Source organism: Oryctolagus cuniculus, chromosome 5 (assembly GCF_964237555.1).
Source record: "Oryctolagus cuniculus chromosome 5, mOryCun1.1, whole genome shotgun sequence".
NCBI classification, from domain to species: Eukaryota; Metazoa; Chordata; class Mammalia; order Lagomorpha; family Leporidae; genus Oryctolagus; species Oryctolagus cuniculus.
The window spans coordinates 23,566,430-23,588,767 of NC_091436.1; the positions used below are offsets into that span (position 1 = coordinate 23,566,430).

A 22,338-nucleotide genomic window follows, 5' to 3' on the forward strand; every position below is an offset into this window, starting at 1 on the left:
TATTTTCATCAGATTATGTAAACTTTTTAAAGATAATTTTTTAAAAGATGTATTTATTTGAGATGCAGAGTTACAGAGGGTGAGACAGAGAGAGCGGTCTTCCACCTGCTGGTTCACTCCCTAAATGGCCACAATGGCCAGAGGTGGGCCAATCCAAAACCAGGAGCCAGGAGCCCCTTCTGGGTCTCCCATGTGGGTGCAGTGGTGTAAGAACTTGGGCTATCCTCCAACACTTTCCCAGGGCATCAGCAGGGAGCTGGATCAGAAGAGGAGCAACCAGGACTCAAATTGGTGATGCCAGCACCACAGGCAGGGGCTTAATCTATTACTCCACAGAGCTGGCCCCATTGTCCTTACCTCTTTTTTTGATAGAATATGGATTCTAATTTATTTTATTTTTAAAATTTTATTTCTTATACAGTTATCATGTGTTTCATATATACAGATTCAGAAACATAGGTATACCTCCCCCTACACTCCTTCCCACCCAAGCTCCAACCCTTCTTCCTCCTCCCTCTCACATTCCCACTCTTAAATTTTATAAAGATCTATTTTCAGTTTACTTAATAATTATATAGTTAACCCTAAACGAAGTAAAAGAGCTCAACAAATAGTATGAAGGGAATAAAATAAACACTGTTCCTCAACAGAAGAGAAAAGGGCTATAAGCAATCATCAAATCCCAAAATGTCAATTTCACTCCTAAAGATTACATTTTAGTACTCTTAGTTACCTTAGATCAGGGAAAACATAGGATATCTTTTTGTGACTAGTTTATTTCCCTAATTATAATGGTATCCGGTTGCATCCATATTGTTGCAAAAAGCCTGATTTCATTTTTTTTAATGCTGAGTAGTACTCCATAGTGTATATATATACCATAAGATCTTTATCCGGTCTTCAGTTGATGGACATCTGGGTTGATTCCATATCTTACTTGTTGTGAATTGTGCTGCAGTAGGATACAGATAACTATTTCATGTGCTGATTGCTTTTGGTTTGGGTAAATTTCCAGGAGTGGAAAAGCTGGGTCACATGGTAGATCTGTAGTCAGTTTGTAAGTTATCTCCATACTGTCTTCAACACTGGCTGCAACATACATTCCCACCAACAGTGGATTAGGGTACCTTTTTCCCCACATCCTCACAAGCATTTGTTGTTTTTTGATTGTTGTGTGAGAACCATTCTAACTGGAGTGAGGTGAAACTTCACTGTGGTTTTGATTTGCATTTCCCTGATGACTGGTGATTGAGAGCATTTTTCAAGTGTCTGTTGGCCATTTGAATTTCCTCTCTTGAAAAATACCTGTTCAAGTCCTTTGCCCACTTCTTACCTGGACTATTTGTTGTGTTGTTATTGAATTTCTTGAGCTCTTTATAGATTCTGATGTTAACCCTTTATCAATTGGGTAGTTTGCAAATATTTTCTCCCATTCTCTCAGTTGCCTCATCACTTTGATGAGTGTTTCTTTTATAGTACAGAAAGTTCTTAGCTTGATGTAATCCCATTTGTCAGTTTTTGCTTTGATTGCCTGTGCTTCTGGAGTCTTTTCCAAGAAATCTTTGCCTATGCCAATATCTTTCTGAGTTTCCCCAATGTTCTCTAGAAATTTGATGATATCAGGTCATGGATTTAGGTGTTGGATCCATTTTGAATGGATATTTGTGTAAAGGTGTAAGGTATGGGTGTAGATTCATACTTCTGAATGAAGGGATCTAGTTTTCACAGCACAAATTGTTGAAGAGACTGTCCTTGCTCCTGGAGATTGATTTTAGTTCCTTTGTTGACATTAAGTTGGTTGTAGATGTGTGGATTAATTTCTGGAGTTTCTATTCTGGTGCATTGGTTTACATGTCTGTTTATGTGCCAGTACAGGATGATTTGATTATAATTGCCCTGTAGTATGTCCCAAAATACAGTATTGTGGTGCCTCCAGCTTTCATTTTGTTGTTTCAGATTGATTTAGCTATTTAGGGTCTCTTGTGTTTCCATATGAATTTTAGCAGCATTTTTTCTAGATCTGCAAAGAATCTTTGGTATTTTGATTGGGATTGCATTGAATCTGTAAATTGCTTTGGCAATATGGACATTTTGATGATCTTCATTCTTCCAATCCATGAACATGGAAGATTTTTTCATTTTTTAATGTTTTCTTCTATCTCTTTTTTTAGTGTTTTGCAATTTTTATCATAAAGATCTTTGACATCATTAGTCAAATCTGTTCCAAAGTTATTAATCATTTTTGGAGCTATTCTGAATGGGACTGATCTTAAAAGCCTCTCTGTGGAGTCTGTTGGATCCCGAAATACAGAATCATGTCATCTGCAAATAGGGATAATTTGATTTCCTACTTTAAAATTTGTATCCTTTAACTTTTTTTGTCTGAATTCTCTGGCTAAGTTTCCCAGAATAATATTAAAGAGCAATGTTAATAGTGAACACTCTTGTCTGATTTTGGATCTTAGAGTGAATTTTTCCAGATTTTCCTCACTTAATAGGATGCTGGCCATGGGATTATCATAAATTGCATTGATTGTGTTAAGAATGTTCCTTCTCTACCCAATTTTTAAGGTTTTCTTCATGAAATGATGCTATACTTTATCAAATGCTTTCTCTGCATCTATTTAGATAATCATATTTTTTTTGTTCTTCAGTTTGTTAACGTGATGTATCACACATTTTTGATTTGCAAATGTTGAGCCATCTGTTCATACCAGGGATAAATCCTAGTTGGTCCAGGTGAGTTATTTTCTGATGTATTGTTGGATTAGATTAGCTAATATTTTGTTGAGGATTTTTGCATCTGTATTCATCAGGGATATTGATCTATAGTGCTGTTTTTCTGTTGTATCTTTTTATGGTTTAGGAATTAGGTGATGCTGAAGGAATTTGGGGGGATTCCCTCTTTTTCAATTGTTTTGAATAGCTTGAGAAGAATTGGAATTAATTCTTTAAATGTCTGGTAGAACTCAGCAGTGAAGCCATCTGGTCCTGGGCTTTTCTTTGTTAGGAGGGTCATTATTACTGATTCAATTTCCATTTTGGTTATTGGTCTGTTTATGTTTTCTATGTTTTCATGACTCAATTTTGGTAGATTGAATTGCATTGATGGCTCATGTATTTGATACCTTTCTACTTTCTTAATGTAGGCACCAATTGCTATAAACTTCCATCTTAACACTGCTTTTGCTATATCCCATAAGCTTTGATATGATATATTCTAATATTCATTTGTTTCCAGAAATTTTTTGATTTCTTCTATGGCACAAGGTTCATTCAGGAATATGTTTTTCAGTCACCATGAATGTGCATATGATCTGCAGCTTCTTGAATTGTTAATTTACAGCTTCATTCTTTTGTGATCAGAGAAGATGTATGGTATGGTTTTGATTTTTTTTTTAGTTTGCTGAGACTTGCTTTCTGGCCTAGCATATGCTCTAGTCTAAGAAAGTTCCATGCACTGATGAGAAGAATGTGTATTCTGCAACTGTGGGGTGAAGATTTCTGTAGATATCGGCTAGGTTAATTTGGTCCATATTGTTGATTAACTATCTTATTTCTTTGTTTATTTTTTTTTTATTTGGCAGGCAGAGTTAGACAATGAGAGAGAGAGAGACAGAGAGGAAGGTCTTCCTTCCATTGGTTCACCCACCAAATGGCCACCACGGCCGATGCACTGCACAAATTCAAAGCCAGGAGCCAGGTGCTTCCTCCTGGTCTCCCATGCGGGTGCAGGGGCCCAAGCACTTGGGGCATCCTCCACTGTCCTCTGGGCCACAGCAGAGCACTGGACTGGAAGAGGAGCAACCGGGACTAGAACCCGGTACCAATATGGGATGCCGGAGGATTAACCAAGTGAGCCATGGCACTGGCCCCTCTTTGTTGATTTTCTATCTAGTTGATCTGTCCATTGATGAAAGTGAGGTGCTGAAGTCTCCCATTATTATTGTATTGGAGTCTATGTCTCCCTTTAGATCCATTTATATTTCTTTTAAATAGCTAGGCACCCACTCTGTGCTTGAGTGCATGTACATTTATTATAGCACATCTTCCTGTTGAACTGGTCCTTTAATCACTACATAGTGCCCTTCTTCATCTCCTTTAACAGTTTTTGTGTGAAAGTCAATTTTATCTGACAGTAGGATGGCAACAAATGCCCTTTATTGCTTTCAGTTAGCATGGAATATCTTTTTCTGTCCTTTCACTTTCAGTCTGCTTGTATCTTTGTTGGTGAGATGTGTTTCTTGTAGACAGCAAATAGATGCATTTTGTTTTTTTTAATCCATTTGTCCAATCTGTTAACCGGAGAGTTGAGGTGATTTACATTTGAGGTGACTATTGATTATTAACACCTTGGCCCTGCCATTTTTTCATAAATATTTCTATTGTTTACTTTAGATTTCCTTTGTACTTTTACTGGGGGAATTCCGACCTTCACATTCTTTCATAATGATGGCTATCTTTCAGGGTTCTGTGGGAAGGACAACCTTAAGCATCTTTTCTAAGGCTAAATGAGTGGTGACAAAAACTTTCAATTCCTGTTTTCTCTGAAAGGTCTTTATTCACCTTCATTCATAAATGACAGCTTTGCCGGGTACAATATTCTTGGTTGACATGTTTTTTTTTCCCTTAAGACTTAGACTATATCTCACCATTTTGTTCTAGCCTGTAGGGTTTCTGATGAGAAGTCAGCTGTGCATCTAATTGGAGAACCTCTGAAAATAATCTAGCTTTTCTCTTCTGCACATTTTAGAATCTTTTCTTTATGTTTTACTGTGGAAAGTTTGACTATAATACGTCATGTTGAAGATCTTTTCTGGTCATGTATGTTGGGAGTTCTATGTTCTTACTGTACTTGTATGTCCCTTTCTTTCTCCAAATTGGGGAAGTTTTTGGTAATTATTTCACTAAATAAACTTTCTAGTCAATTCTTTCTTTCCCTATTTTCAGGAACTCGTAAGATCCAAATGTCAGGTAGTTTGATAGTATCCCTTAAATCTCCAGCACTGTTTTTAAGTTTTCTAAATTTCAGGCCAGCACCATGGCTCACTTGGTTAATCCTCTGCCTGTGGCACCGGCATCCCATAGAGCTGCCAGGTTCTAGTCCCAGTTGCTCTTCTTCCAGTCCAGCTCTCTGCTATGGCCAGGAAAGGCAGTGGAGGATGGCCCAAGTGCTTGGGCCTCTCCACCTACTTGGGAAACCAGGAGGAAGCACCTGGCTCCTGGCTTCAGATCGGCATAGCTCTGGCCATAGCAGCCATTTGAGGGGTGAACCAATGGAAGTAAGACCTTTCTCTCTCTATCTCTCTCTCACTAATTCTATCTGTCAGATAAATAAAAAAAAGTATTCTAAATTTCTTTTCTTTTTTTTGTTCTGATTGAAAGATTTCCAATGATCTTTCTTCTAGCTTCTTCTAGCTTGGATATTCTTTCTACCTCACTAAGCCTGCTATTCAGTCAATCTACTGCATTTTTTATTTGATCTATTGAATTCTTTGTTTATAACATTTCGTTTTGATTTCTCTTTAAAATCTTAATTTCATAGGAAAAATTTTCATTCATGTCATGTATGGTTTTCTTTAGTTCATGGATTTGATTTGATTGATTTTATTAATCCTATGATTAATTTTTTTGAATTCTGTTGCTGGCATTTCATCAATCTCTTCTTCACAGTCTAATATGAAATATTGTTGCGTTCCTTTGTGGCAAGTCATGTTTCCTTTCTCTTTCTTGTATCTTGAATTTCTGCATTTATTTTTAGGCATTTTTGGAGTTAATTTTTTTTTTTCCTCTGATGGCTTTCATCTTTGAGCTTTGCTTCTGTGGCTTAGTAGAATGTCTGCACTTTCAGAGAATGCCAAGAGGTTTGTGGTGGGTGTGGCCTAGTAGCTCTAGGCAGTGCTGCAGGGTTGGGTGAGTACCCAGGGTAACACTGAAGTTTGAAATGGTATGTCTCCTCTTGTTTACTGAAGTAGAGGAATGGTCACCTCTATTGGTGTGATCACCCCCTTACCTCCTCACCTCCAAGCTGAGCATTGCCCAGTTGTTATCCTCAGTGTGTTCAACACTCACCCACACCACTATATGAACTGCACAAATGATCTGTACAGTCCTGACTGTGATTACAGTTCCTGCTACAATGACCTACCCCAAGCAACCAAAGAGCTCCAAGTGTGTGGAGCCCAGAGACCAGCTACGCCCTCCACCTTCTCATGTAACGTTCAAGTCCCCATCATCTCAGTGCACAAGGCTCCCTCAGTTGCTGAATGCAGAGGTTTTTCTCTGCCCTGCCAGTCTGTCAGATCAACAGAGAGACAGATGTTCCCCAAGCCAAGTCTACTTAGGTACCTTCCACTCCTACGTGGGTGCCCAGCCACTTCCCTACCAGTCTCAAAGTCAGTGGGGACTACAGATTTTTCCCTCCACTACAATCTCTGGATCACACATACACACAAGAGCCACTATCAGAATGTTGAGCCACCAGTACTGCTGAGAATCCGTCGTGTCTGAGCCAGTTGCTGTGTGCACACACAAAGGCTTCCACAGCTGCCACCCATACCCAAAACGGCTCCTGCCCTTTCTCAGCCAGGTGGTGGACACTGTTGTGGGGAAGTTGGGGTGAGATCAACATGCCCACTCTACTTCTATTTGATCTAACAGCAACCATTAGCAACTGCTAGGGCCCACAGACTCCAGTTCAGACTCACACCATGCTCTCCCTCTGCCTATATCACCACAGTTTGTTGCAGTCCCATTTCACCTCTGCTTGTAAGCCAGCACCAAGCCACCTCCTGCTCAGGCCATTGGCTGCTGCAATAGTGTGTTGTGTTTGCATTTGTGTTCTACATCCACACCTGTGATGCAGGTCCACAGGAGGTCCAGAGCATTCCTCCAGCTCTCCCCTGAGAGTGCACTTCCAACACTTTTTTTTAACTATTCATCACTAGCCTAGTGCAGTATATTGTTCCCTAGTTTGTCACCTTAGAATCTCCTTGAAAGATAAGTTTTGAGAGAAGGAAATGAATTTATCAGCTTTGCGGTTCCCAGGAAGGGGCATTCAAGGCAAACACAGAGGCTCCATATGCTTGGACAACAGCATGGACAAACTGGAGTAACCGGAGGAGAGCCATAGGAGATAAAAGAGAACGTTAGTGAAGAGTCAGATAGTTCAGGCCCTGGAGGTCATCGTGTGGACTTTGGCTCTCACTCAAAATTAAACAGGATCCATTGCAGGCCTCTGAACAGAGGAGTAACTCAATCACATCAATGTTTTCACAAAAGCTGCCACTTGTGCAGAATAGACTGGAAGGGGACAAAGGGCAGAGACAAGAAACAATTTGAGCCAATTGAAATAATCTAGATGAGACTCAAAAGTGATTTGGACCAGACTGATAGCTCTAAAGGTAGTCAGAAGTCGTTAAATATATCTCACTCTGTGTACTCATCTGCTGTATATATTACTTGAAAGTAACAAATAAAATGTGGAAATGTGGAGCTAGTATTGTGGCATAACAGGTTAAGCTGTCCCATTTGCAATACCAGAAGCCCATATCTGGGTGCCAGTATGAATCCTGGCTTCTCCACTTCCAGCTCCCTGATAATGCACCTGCGAAAACAACAAAAGATGCCCCAAGTGCTTGTGTCCCTGCTACACATGATGAAGACCCAGATAGTATACCTGGATCCTGGCCTCAGGCTGGCCTGGGCCCGGCCACTGTAGCTATTTGGGAAGTGAACCAGCACATGAAAGATCTCTTTCTCTTTCCATGTCACTCTTCCTTTCAAATAAATAAAACAAATCTTTTTAAAAATACTAAAATTGTTAACAAATAAATGGATTAAAAGTTTTTTCCGGGCCGGCACTGTGGCTCACTTGGTTAATCCCCCACCTATGGTGCCGCCATCCCATATAGGTGCCGGGTTCTAGTCCTGGTTACTTCTCTTCCAATCCAGCTCTCTGTTGTGGCCCAAGAGGGCAGTAGAGGATGGCCCAGGTTCTTGGGCCCCTGCACACGCATGGGAGACCAGGAGGAAGCACCTGGCTCCTGGCTTCGGATCGGCACAGTGCGTTAGCTGTGGCAGTCATTTGGGGTGGTGAACCAACTGAAAGAAGACCTTTTCTCTGTCTCTCTCTCTCACTGTCTAACTCTGCCTGCCAAATTTAAAAAAAAGTTTTTCCCAGTGCATCCCACAATGCACAACTCCCAGACATAATCACAGGCTCACCCCAAGGAGTATCTGAGGTTCCTAAACTCATTGGTATGGTTACTTGCTACACCCTATGACCTCTGTCTTGGGGAGGCAAGGATTTGGGAAGTTTGAGTTTGGACACCAAGACAGAAGGAGAGGCAGACAGGCAGAGACTGTGGAAGTTGTGAGGCAGCCCTGCAGATGTCTGTGAGCATGTCCTTCCAGTCACAGTGATGCCCGTGTTCTACACGCCTTTCACAGACGGGTTGAAAGATAGAGATGCAGGGCAGATACTGTCACTTTGTGCTTGGCACTCCCCCCACTTGGGGCCTGGCACCGTAGGAGAAAATGCAGGCCATGGAAAACACGGTACCTCATTTGGCTCCCTTGAACAGTGCATTCTCTGCCTCCCTGGGAGAGTCAAGCACATCGTTTTTCATTTCCCTCCCCTTAATATGACAAAGGCCTTTGCTCTCTCAGAGTCAATTTCCTTTATGTCTCTTTCTCCTAGAAAACACATTACCTCAATCATTCCCACTTTAAAAAGTCTCTTCTAAAAGTCAAAAGGGTGTTTTCAGCTAGCTCAGAGAGTTTATGCTCACTGCAGCTCTAAAAAGACAAGAGTACTTTCTCCCATATGCAGGGTCACTGAACACTATCTGGTGGATTTAATCTAATCGAATCCACCGAGGTTCCTAAACTGGCTAGTCGTTGTCATCACTAATTAAAGAGAACATTTTAAAGTCATCTCATGAATGATTAACAATCATATCCATGTCCTTGTATTTCTGATGGCCTTGGATCACAGAAGTGAATGCATTTGAAAAGTGTCCCCCAGCTAACCAGTGACTGCTTAAATCAATATTCGCTTTTTCACTTGCCCTTGTTCCTATGTGGGACCTCGAATTCTGGAAAATTTTTCTTCCACGCCACACAATTTACATATAAGTTGATCATGCTCTCACTGCTTCTTTCCAAAATCCCGTGATCTCTGCTTTACTATTTCTTTTTTAAAGATTTATTTATTTATTTATTTATTTATTTATTTGAAAGTCAGGGTTAGAGAGAGAGAGAGAGAGAGAGAGAGAGAAAATCTTCCATGCCAGCTAAGTCTGGGCACAGCTCAAGCCAGGAGCCAGGAACTCTATGTCTCCACATAGGTTTCAGGGACCCAAAAATTTTATCTATCCTCTGCTACCTTCAGATACACATTAACAGGAAGCTGTGTCACAAACAAAGCAGGACTCCAACAACACCCCAGTATCAGATGATGATGTCACAAGCAGTGGCTTAACTCAGTGCACCACAAAGGTAGGCTCCAGCCTGATTTCTAATACTAGAAAACAGTAGCAGAAATAATCTTTCTCGGCTTGCTTTGAATTCTATACTTTCCAACCAGTAGCTCTGCAGTATAGGGGAAAGCGCCATCAGCTGCCATTTGTAATACTTCCTCTTAACCCTGCCTGAGGTAACAGAAACGCCAGTGCTCTGAGTAAGCCCTTCTCACTTTCCTGGTTTTCCCTGATACCATGAGGAAATAGTGTGGGGCTTCAGTACACCCTAATTGAACCTGAGATTCAGGTAAACATTTGCTTCCTGAACTGATTATTTTTTATTTGGCTCTTGGCTTTTGGATTAGGTGCCATGCCAGATATAGAACCATGTGAGAGAAACACAGATTTTTGCTAAGCAGCATTTCATCAGCATTATTTGTGTAGTGGTTATAGAATGTGTGTTCTCAGTTTTCAAAGGCATAGTGGGATAAGCAAGAAAGGAATTAAAAAATGAGAAGGAAGGAGTTGGATTAATATGGATTTGAAGACAGAAACCATCATGAATTGTCAATACTAGAACAGAGTGTCTGTTATGCTTAGGTCAAATCTACAGAGCAAGTGACATGGAACAAAATACAAATGACTTTTTTCCCTGAGTCAGCCAGGGATTTTCTGTCCCAGAATTAGATCTCTAGAATTTTGAAGCTTTGGGTTATAGCTTTATCAACAAGACCAATGAGCTTTCCAGGTTCTGTAGGAGTTGGTAGGAGATAAGCCTTCCTGACAGGTTAATGGTTTGAGAAAAGTAAGCAGCACACTAAAAGTTTGAGTTACAGGAGAGAGGACACCACAGAAAGAGAAAGAAAGGAAAACAGGTGAAGATAGAGAGATTTAATTAGAAGGCAATTCATTCTACCATTGCTGAGCCAAGAAGACCTTTAAAGTATGTTAACAAGAAAAAACACAATGACTTCTTCATCAAAAGTTTCACATGTCCTGGGTCCCCCTGAGCTTTCATGGTGAGGTCTCGCCCACTGCGTGAGAAGTCCCTGCCTCTGCCCTCACACAGTGCCTATTGTGGAACAGCAATACGGAAAATGTTTGTGCTGTGATTTGCTGGTCTGTGATCTGTTATGCATATGTGTCCTGTTAAAGCACAACTCTTGAGGGTCAAAGACAATCATGTCTTTCTACACTCCTTCCAAATGCACTCTATTGATGAGAAACTGAAATGCAAGTTATTGGTCCAAAATCATATAGCCCTTACATGGGAAGGTGAGATGTGAGGAGTTATAGACCTCAAATGGAGCATTGTGTCTTTTTGTCACATTTATTTGAAAAGCAGAGTTACACGGAAAGAGAGAGAGAAACAGAGAGAGAAAGGGAGAGAAAGAGAGGGAGGGAGGAAGAGAGAGAGAAAGAGAGAAAGAGAGAGAGAGAGAGAGAGAGAGAGAGAGAGAGAAAGAGTCTTCCATCCACTGCTTCACGCCTCAAACAGCGGCAACAGCCAGGGCGGGCCAGGCTGAAGCCAGGAGCCAGGAGCTTCATCTGGGTCTCTCACATGGGTGCCATGAATTCAAACACTTGGGCCAAACTTCACTGCCTTTTCAGGAGCATTAGCAGGGAGCTGAATTGGAAGTGGAGCATCTGGATCGCATATCAGTGACGATATGATATGCCAGTGTCAAAGGAGACAGCTTAACTCACTACCCCACATCATGGGCTCTGCGTCTTCTAAAAGAGTTTGTCAGTCAAACTCATCTGCTGGATTGGATGATGAGGAAATAAATAAAGAAAATAGTACAAATTCTAAAATACTAGCAAGTTCAGAAGAACATTTCCAATTTAATTTTCTAGTTTCCTTAAAACAGGTGTGGGATGGGGTCCAGGAATGGATAGAAGAAGTGTAGCTTTTCTTTTTTATTCACTGATAACTCAGAAATATCCTTTGGCAAGTTGTTTATCCTCATGTGCTTTTGGTTTTCAAAAAAAAAAAAAAAAAATGAAGAGACAACACTGGAAGTTAGGTTTGTTCCCCAATTAGTTGAAAAGCCTCAGATCATCTGCTTGATGACTAGATAAGAGGAGCATGTGTGTAAAAATTCCTGATATTTATTTATTTGTTTGAGAGGCAGAGTTACAGACAGAGAGAGGAAGAAAGAGAGAGAGAGAGGTCTTCCATCCAGTGTTTCACTCCCCAGTTGGCCACAATGGCCAGAGCCGGACCAATCCGAAGCCAGGAGCCAGGACCTTCTTCCAGGTCTCCTGTCGCTCCCCCTCTTCATGGAGGAACGACACAGGACCCTGCGCTGTTCTTTTGTCTGCTCGGCCCTCCCCGGGTTTGCTGCTGGTTCTTCCCGGGTTGGCTACTGTCCCTTCCACCTCCGTGGAAGGGCAGTTCCCCCTGGCCACATTCCCCACTTCCGCAGGGGAGTGGCACACCGCCGGCCGGCTCTCTCGGGGGCTGCACAGGTGTTCCCCTTAGATGTTCCCGTTAGATGTTCCTGGTGCATGCCGTCTCTCTCCTCCCTTATAGTCCTCCTCCGCCAATCCTAACTCGGCTGCCCACACGCCGAGTACGCTGCTCTCCTCCAATCAGGAGCAAGTCCTACAGTTTATTGGCTGAACTGGAGGCAGCTGTGTAGAAGCTGTTTTCTCCTCTCCCAGCGCCATATTGTGGGAGAGCAGATGCATAGAATAAGTCTTAATTCCAGTAACTTAGTCTAGTCTGAGTTGCTCCCAGTTGCTCCCCACAGTCTCCCATGTGGGTGCACTTGGGACATCTTCTACTGCCTTCCCAGGCCATAGTAGACAGCTGGATCAGAAATGGAACAGCCAGGATATGAACTGGCACCCATATGGAATGCCAGCGCTGCAGGCAGAGGCCTCGCCCACTATGCTAGCCCCAATTATTTTTAATATACCTAAGTAAATAGGAAAAATAATCACTAGGTCTGACTCCCTCACCCTCTGCTCCAAATTGACATCTTGATACTCACTGCAGGGTCTTAGCACAGAGAGTCAAGGAAATATCCAGAAGTTCATTGTAGCCTCTTTCCTTTCCCAGTTTCCCAAACTGAAACTCAGGAACTATTTAGATATGGGTTGTAGGTTCTGACTTCCCAAAAAATCTAAGGAAATAAGGCCAACAAAGGGGGAAGGACATTTGCTACCTAGGCACCAAAAAATGCATTACTATTAATTCAATTATACTGAAGAAATATGATTCTATGACTACTCTGTAACAGGTACTATACTCTGGGTTGTGCCTATGGGAATGAGCAAAATGAAGTTCTGCTCCTAGAACCTGCCAGAAAGCCCAAGTAAATCCCAAGTTGACACAGTGCTATCAATTGAACAGAGTAACAGCAGAAAGAGGAAGAATCAACCCTACTAGAAGAGCACCCTAGACTTGACAGGTTAAAAAAAAGGAAGAAGGGAAATGGAGAAAAGACATAGAAACAGCTCGAACAGCATGCAACAAGTAGATTTGTAGAACAGAAAATAATTCAGGTCAGATATAAAGAGCAGAGTGGTAATAAGGCGAAGGGGAGTCAGGGAATGTCTAAAGGGAAAATGTTGGAGAGGTAGAGAAAGACTGGATCATGGGAAGCATTACAAGTTTGGAAAAAAAATAAGCTTTGACTTGAAAGTCATAGGGATTACAGAGCTTTAATAGCATAACTGCACTTTAAAGCATTTGGCCCTGCAGTATTCTGGAAACAGAGTATAGCAATAGTCCATTGAAGTTTTGAGTGTCAAAGCAGACTATAACAGAAGTTTAAAAGTATAGGCTGGATATTAAGGTGTTAAAATCCACATGATTTGAAAAACAACTGAATCTGAGTAGATAGAGAAAAAATAATGAAGTAGGTAATACTTCATTTCAGGTATCTGACTTGGATAGCAAAATAAGAGCTGATGCTGTTCACCAGGGTAGACAAGACATTTGTCTATTTATATGCATGTGTGTTAGGATGAGATTGAGTTCATGGTGCATGTTGAATGGGCAACCACATGCAAATATCCAAACGTGAGAATAGAGAAATTCTTATCTAAAAACTTGGGATTTGATAGCATCATTTAGGGAGAAAATACAGAGTAAAACAATAAGAATATAAGAACGTTTCAAACATAGAGATGGATAAAGTACCAGAAAGGAAGGAAGATGCACAGGGGGTGTTCTAGAAGCCCAGGGATAGGGTATATAAAAGGATTCACAGTATCAAACCTCACAGAGTAGATATGAAAGCAGCATTGTGTCTGACAATTATAAGGTGTAAGAATCATTTCTAAGGGATAAAGGGGTGAATAGGCTCTGAAAAAACTGAAGGCAAAATGAGACTACTTTGCCAATATGCTTGGATGTAAGGGCTGTCCTGATATAGGACTCTAATGGAATGCAGAGGGCTGACAGAGGGGTTCATTTAAAGTAAGAGCAGCTTTAACATGTTCAAAGGTGTTAATAACCCAGTGAAGAGGAAAATTTATAAAACAGAGAAGAGTAGTAAAAATAGAAGAGATGTGAGACGATGAATCCAGATCACCTGTAAATAGAAGCTTCTTCTTCAGGTTGGAAAAGAAGAAGTGAAGCTGTGAGTGGGCACCAAGTCTCTCCCACTTCAACTTCAATTATCTTTGTGATGTAGGTGGCAGCTTCTTCCACTGAGAGAGGAAAGAGCAGGTGTGGAATGAGGAACTTGAGCAGAGTAGTTGAAATCTGCGATCATCATGCAGTGAATGACGGAGATATGTGGGAACCTAAGGCACAACTCCTTTTATAGATGCCCATCCTTCCTGTGTGATACATTTTCAGTGCACTTGCTTATTCTTCACCATTGTTGAGATTCTAGTCCCTCAATCCTTATGTTTTTTCTCCATGGTCATTCCTCCCTATTCAGAGCAGATCTACCGTTGACTTTTTCAACCAAATTCTTCTCCTGCCTGGGGTTACTCTTAACCCCTCTGGCTTTTCTCTGGTAGCAAGAAGTTCTACAGATTTCCTAATTTCATACACAAATCAGTAATCAAAATATCTACCTCCATGCTGATGCATCATTTGATCTGCATTGAAAGATAAGCCATGTCACCTCTGCACCAGGACCCAGGCTTGGTTTCCTCGTATCTAACTGGAATTTCAAAGTTTGCAGAAGGAAAGCAGAGGGTGGAGGGAGACTCCTGTTTAACGTTGGCTTCATGTACTCTCAATCCAGCAAATATTTATTTTTTAATCATTTGCTCTTAAAAATTTTTATTAATCTAAAGGGAACAGATTTCATGTATTTCATAGATACATTTCTAAGAAGATAACTATACTTTTCTCCCTCCCTCCCCTAAGCCTCTCTCCTTTCTTCCTTTTTTTTTTTCCTAGCAAATATTTAAAGTTGATTCTTTCTCCCAAGGGCACATTTGTACCTTCTTTGTGGATTCCTTCCGCTTCTGTGCGTCTCTGACTACAATTATCTTGATGCACAGAATCCTCCAGTCCGTGGCACTTGAGTCACCCAGAGTTTCTGCCTCTGCTTTTCAAGACTTGGCCGCCTCAGCTGGCAGCCATTGTTTTTAAAGAAAAGAGGGAGAAACAAATACATCCATAGATTTGTATCTTCTTTCATCCTGAAGGAGATTATTTTCAAGCAAGGCAAGTCTGCCAGCAACAAATTCCCTGAGTTTTTGTTTCTTTGAGAATGTTTTTATTTCATTTTCATTTTTGAAAGATTTCAGTGAGTACAGGATTCTTGATGGACAGTTTTTCTTTCAGCATGCTAATACACCCTTCCACTGTCTTCTCAATCCCATTGTTTTGGTTGAGAAGCTAATCCTTCACTGTATTCGCCACTCCACCAACATATTTCTTCACTCTTTGCTTGCTGCTTTCAATACTATCTCCTGGGTTTGATCTTAATCAGTTTCAGTATAATGGTGTAGAAGCAGATCTTTTGTGTTTATCTTTGTATTTGCTGAGATTCTTGGATTTGCAAATAAAATGCTTTCATCCCATTTAGAATGCTTCCAACTATTTTTTGTCCCCTTTCTCTTTCTGCTTTCCTTCCATGAGTCTCATTGCATGTATATTGACATGCTCGACACTGACTTGTAGGACTCTAAGAATGTTGACTTTTCTTCCATCTTATTACTATTGTTATTATTTGGTGTTCAGATTTAACAAAATTTAAGTTCACTGAGTATTTTGCCACATCAAACCTGCTCTAAAGCCTGTCCAGTGAAATTCTCATTTCAGTTACTGGTCCCTTTTGTTTATAAGATTTATTTATTTATTTATTTAAAGTCAGGGTTACAGAGAAGGAGAGGCAGAGGGAAAGAGAGAGAGACAGAGAGACACAGAGAGAGAGAGAGAGAGAGAGAAAGAAAGATCTTCCATCCTCTCGCTCACTCCTCAAATGGCTGCAATGGCCAGGGCTGGGCCAGGCTGAATACTGGAGACAGAAGCTTCTTCCAAGTCTCCAAAATTGGTGAAGGGGCCCAAACACTTGGACCTTCCTCTGCTGCTTTCCCAGACACATTAACAGGGAGTTGGATTAGAAGTGGAGCAGCTGATAATTGAACTGGTGCCCATATGGGGATGGCAGCACTGCAGGTGGCAGCATTACCTACTAGGCCACAATGCCAGCCCTGGGTTTTTTAATTCTATAACTTTTTTAAAGATTTTCTAGTTCTCTCTCTCTGGGTTCCCTGTTCATTGAATCACTGTCATAATGTTTTTCTTTAATTATTCAATATTTATAAACACTGCAGTGAAGTCTTGGTTCACTAATTTTATACTTGGACCTAATCTGTGTCAGTTTCTGTATTAGTATGGGTATTTTTTTCTTGATGGTTCAGAATGTCTTGCTTCTGAGCATGTCGCATAACGTTGGGTTGAAAATAAACTCTTGAGATAAACTTTTGTAGCAACTACGGATGTGTGTTCAAATACTTCATGTGTTCAAATACTTCAAGGCTTCTACCCTGCACATGTTGATCTGTATATAACTTGGGACAAAATAAAATATGTTTATATTGTTGTCAATTTTTTTTGAAATCTATACGTAAATGGGATCTTGAAAGAGTTCAAGGGAAATATATGTTATGAATAAATCACACTTGGATTTTTAAATATTTTGCACCTAGTAAACTTTAAATTTCATTTATCCATGAACTTTTTGAAGTACCCTCATAAATTCCAAGTTATGTTAAGTGAAATAATCCAGACCCAGAAAGGTAAATATCATATGTTTTCTCTTATTTGTGATAGTTATTAAATATATAGAAAGAGTATAAGAAGTATGTAGCTGTCATATCATTTGTATATAGTTATAAATAGTGGTTCATGGAGTGACTGTAAATGATGTGCAAATTATAATATGTAAATGTAAATGACAATATACTCTTATTTCACACATTGAAAAAAAAGAAATGGAGAGGGAATAGTGAGGACTTTTGGGGTACTAGTAATGCTTTGTTCTTATTTTGAGTGTTGCTTATCAGTGTGGTAAGATGACAAAACATTTCATGTATCAGTACATTTATCGTTCATTTCTTGGTAAGCATTCTGTGTTTTTATATGACTTTACAAAAATGAATAATTCCAAGGTGCAGCAGGTTCTGAGGTATCCCTCAGTGTGTACATTATATTGTGATAGCCATGGAACTGTGTAGTATCCCAGTAGGCTTGGGATTTATGGAGGGCTTACCTCAGCTGTTCTACAAAGCTTTCCTTGCCAGAGCCTTGTTGCTGCATTTTGCTCATCCACGGCTCACCCTTAGAACACAAACTCAGGCAAGCAGAGCTATAGGTCTTCCCCATCTGCTTTTCACCATGTTCTTTACTTGAAGCTGACACAGCGCTCAGGTTTTGCCTCATTCCCCAAACTGGTTCTGCTCCCCTGACAATAAAGCTGTGAGGCATTGTGGCCAGAGTCACGATGGTGAAACTGCTTTGTACCCAGTGTGATGGGGAAAGGGAGCATGGGAGCAGCTCAAGCAAAAAGGTCAGAGACGCCTGTTCCCACTCCAAGCATCCTGGTTTTTTGTCAAGAAGATCTGCTTCTTAAATGGTGATCTACATACTTAGGACATTGTGATGTAGAACCCTGAATTTTTTTTTTAACTTTTTTTTTTCAGTTTGGCTGAGTAGATTTACCAATTTATTCTCAGTACTGTAATGCAGAATCCCTCCAGGACAGACTTTCTAAAACTTTCTTTAGGCCAACATGGCTAATGAGGAGCCCATGTGTGCCCCCTGGGATTCACACCCTCTGATCCACAGTTGAACAGAAGGCAGTACTTTCACAGATACAGCCTATCTTGTCTCCACAAGCTACTCCAGGTTTCTCAAGCATGAATCAAATTCCACTCCTCTGTGCCCACCACCTGCAGAAGCTCCATACGGAACTCTCAATGTGATCCCAGTGGAGTTCTCCCAAGATTTGAGATTAGTAGGAAATTGCCTTTTCTACACACACTCTTTTTTGGTAGATTGAACTCTACAAGAGAATTGTCTCCCAAAAAATCCTCTCAAAATTCTTGTTTTTAGGCCCCAATACTGGACAAATTTTGGAATGTCAATGTGTTTTAGGTTCAATGCAACCATAGTAGCTGGAGTTACCATTCATCTTAGAAAGTGGTAGCTACTGTCTTTGGTCTCAGTAGAAACTGAGCTAGGATGAGACCTGTTTTAACATTCTGTCTCAGGAGTAATCTAATGAAAGATTGGTAAATTCATAGATTAAGTTTAGATGATAGTAAAACACTGTACTTGTAGATTGAAGGTTTACTTAACACAAATGGAAAGTGAGTCTTCTAATTTGGGCACCTTCAATTTAGTACATCCCTAGAAATAAAAGGACATTGTCCTCTCTTTGTGGAGGGAAACAACGACTTTCATGTGCTGCTCTTGCAGACGGCTAATTACATGAAGCAGGAGTTACCACAAACACAGAAAGTTTCATTAAGAGGCCTCTGTGGATAATTCAAGTCACAATGCTAATCAAGGGAGGATATTGTAGAAAGAGTGTGATGCTTGGGGACCATAGAGTGTTCTTAGTGTTACATTTTGGCAACCTAAGACATGATAGCCTCTCTTAAGGTATCACTGGCCCTAACAAAATCAAAAGGAAAAGAAACCTCTCCGCCTGCCTTTTTCAAAAGCTAAAAGAAATTTAAGAATGGAAGAACCTGGGTGCAATACCCTAAGTAAATTATAGATTATAGGAATCTAGTACTATCATTCTGGTTTTTAACTCTATTTCATTGACTTAAAAATTAGGCAAGATAAAAAAGTTTTATTTCTCGGGAAGTGGTGTTTCAACATTGCCAGTGTTGGTCAACAAAGATGTGCTGATGTCTACAGCTTCCTCAGGGATGTCTACAATCAGAAAAAAAAATAAAAAGGCTTTACATGAATATTCATGTGCTGTATGCATACATGTGTGCTGAGGGGTGGGTGTTGGCAAGATAGCCTGCACACTCATTACAAGTACATTTGTTTTACAAATAAAATATGTGCTGCCTGCTTAGATGCTTTGGGCATCCACAGAAAATATTAAGCATACTGTTAGACAAATTGCTTTTCAGGGTCTCCATTTCTCATCTGTAAAATGAGAGGATTTAACTAAATCAAAGATGGGTAAGGCAATGTTCTCATAAAAACTGAATGATTGTGGTTAAATGACTACCATAAAAGAAAGGATGTTGAAGCTATAAACCCATATGGGTTTAGTAAAAAAGTGTGTTTTGATAGATAAACAATGTCTTTCCTTGGTCAAGTGGATTGGTTTTAAAGATTTATTTTTATTTATTTGACAGAGAGAGAGAGAGAGTTTCCATCTGCTGGTTTATTCCCCAGATAGCAGTAAGGGCCAGAACCGGGCCAATCCAAAGCCAGGCCAATCCAAAGCCAGAAGCTTTCTCTGGGTCTCCCATGTGGGTGGAGGGGCTCAACGTCTTGAGCCATCCTCCACTGCTTTCCAAGGCACATTAGCAGGGAGCTGGATTGAAAGTGGAGCAGCTGGGACTCCAGCAGGTGCCCATATGAGATGCCAGCACTGCAGATATCAGCTTTACCCATTATGCCACAGCACTGATACCAAGAGAGCAATGATTTAAGCTGCAATTTTGCTATCCCTGGACAACATATAAAAGCATTCTTTAACATCCTATGAGTCTCTAACTCTGTATTATAGTTTGTATTATGTCCTCTAGAAGAAAGTAATCAAATTTGTAAGCAGAAATAGACCACTCCCTAGAGAATCTCTTAACTTATTTATGTGAAGAGATTTCAGGAAGAAAAGTGGAAAGAGGTTTTATTGCATTATTTATAATAGACATATTTTTCACAGATCAATTATTTTTTTCTTTTCAACTTTTATTTAATAAATACAAATTTCCAAAGTACAACTTTTGCATTATGGCAGCTTTTCCCCCCATAACCTCCCTCCCACCCACAACCATCCCATCTCCCACTCCCTCTCCCATCCCATTCTTCATCATGATTCATTTTCAATTATCTTTATATACAGAAGATCAACTTAGTATATACTAAGTAAAGATTTCAACAGACTGCACCCACAAAGACACACAAAGTATAGAGCACTGTTTGAGTAGTAGTTTTACCATTAATTCTCAAAGTACAACACATTAAGGGCAGAGGTCCTACATGGGGAGCAGGTGCACAGTGACCCCTGTTGTTGATTTAACAATTGATTCTCTTCTTTATGACATCAGTAATGACCTGAGGCTCTTGTCATGAGCTACCAAGGCTATGGAAGCCTTTTGAGTTCACCAGCTCCAATCTTATTTAGACAAGGCCATAGTCAAAGTGGAAGTTCTCTCCTCCCTTCAGAGAAAGGTACTGCCTTCTTTGATGGCCCGTTCTTTCCACTGAGATCTCACTCACAGAGATATTTCATTTAGGTTGTTGTTGTGTTTTTTTTGTTTTTGTTTTTGTTTTTTGCCACAGTGTCTTGGCTCTCCATGCTTGCGAAACTCTCATGGGCTTTTTAGCCAGGTCCACATGCCCTAAGGGTTGACTCTGAGGCCAGAGTGCTGTTTAGGGCATTTGCCATTCTATGAGTCTGCTGTGTATCCCGCTTCCCATGTTGGATTGTTCTCTCCTCTTTAATTCTATCAATTATTTGTAGACACTGGTCTTATTTATGTAATCCCTTTGCACCTAATCCTATCTTTTTGATCAATTATGAACTTAAACTGATCACTTTAACAAGTAAGATGGCATTGGTACAGGCCACCTTGATTGGATTGTATTGGAATCCCCTGGTACGTTTCTAGCTCTACCATTAGGGGTAAGTCTGAGTGAGCATGTGCCAAACTGTACATCTCATACCTCTCTTATTCCCACTTATATTTAACAGGGATCACTTTTCAGTTACATTTAAATGACTTAGAATAATTGTGTGTTAATTAAAGAGTTCAACCAATGGTATTAAGTAGAACAAAAAAGTACTGGTGACATTTTGGGAGGAACACTCACACCTGGGAGGCCAGATAACATAGAGCTACCAGGAGACACTTGAGTTCCAGATAAGCAATGAACCAATTCCAGTAAACATGGCCAATAATTCATGAGAGTTATTGCTTATCCGAAATTCAAACTTAACTGGAAATTCTGCATTTCGATTTGCCAAATCTGGCAATCCTATTTCACTCTTTTATTAAGAGGCACATGTAAGAAATATATGCAGACACCTGAATGCATGGTCTCGTATATTAAGGATGATTACAGTTTTTGGTCACCTTTTAAGAAATCTAAGATCATATAACATAATGCTTTCTCATTTAGATACCATGAAAGTATATCCCTGACAAACATATGCCAAATCAATGAAGTGATGGATACATGAGTAAATAAAACTCATTAATGAAATCAGTGCAATGTGGAAATAATATAAAACAGAGGAGAACAAGAAATATCTATTTATCCCAAATTTGCTGTAACAGAGGAGTCAGCCTTTGTCATCTGTGTTTTGGCAGCAAACAGAAGGGTGGGAAAGCCTAAAAGGAGAAAAAAGAAAATGCTTTGAGTGTGCTTTGATTGCAGATTGTTGGTATGGAGAAGGTAACTGGTAGTGGAGCAGGTTATGCAATGTGGCAAAAGATGTGATTGATCCTAAACTAGCAGTGGTGACAAAAATTAGAGAATTAGCTTCATTGAGTCCTTCTAAAATAGATATACATCGTTCGAAACACCACATCATTCCCCGTAACTATGCATAATTATGGTTTACCAATTAAAAGTACATTTTAAAATAATTTTAGTTTTAAGATTTTACTTATTTATTTGAGAGGCAGAGTTATAGACAGAGAGAGGGAGAGAGAATGAAAGGTCTTCCATCTGCTGGTTCACTCCCCAAATGGCCACAACGGCCAGAGCCTAGCCCATCTGAAGCCAGGAGCTTCTTTCAGGTCCCTCATGCGGGTGCAGGGATCCAAGCTCTTTGGCCATCTTTTGCTGCTTTCCCAGGCCATAGCAAACCTGTTAAAGTGAAATGAACACTATGAGAAACGGTGACTTGATCAGCCCTCACCCTGACTGTTGATGAACAGCTTAATATGTTATCACTCTTAGTATTTTTGTTTGTTTGTTCTACTTAATACTTTTGGTTGAATACTGTAATCAATACACAATTCTTCTTAAGTGCTGAAACTTAACTGAAAAGTGATCACTGTTAAATATAAGAGTGGGAATAAGAGAGGGAAGAGATGTGCAATTCGGGACATGCTCAAGCTGACTTACCTCAAACGGTAGAGTTAGAAACATACCAGGGGATTCCAATTCAATCCCATCGAGGTGGCATGTACCAATGCCATCTCACTAGTCCAAGTGATCAATTTCTGTTCACAATTGATCATAATG

At 40.2% G+C, this 22,338-nt stretch overlaps 1 long non-coding RNA gene across 1 annotated transcript in view; it reads left to right on the top strand.

The window, feature by feature from the left end:
* LOC103349902 (uncharacterized) overlaps positions 1-22,338 on the top strand; it is a 59,321-nt gene that overhangs the window by 22,263 nt on the left and 14,720 nt on the right. The window lies entirely within an intron of this gene.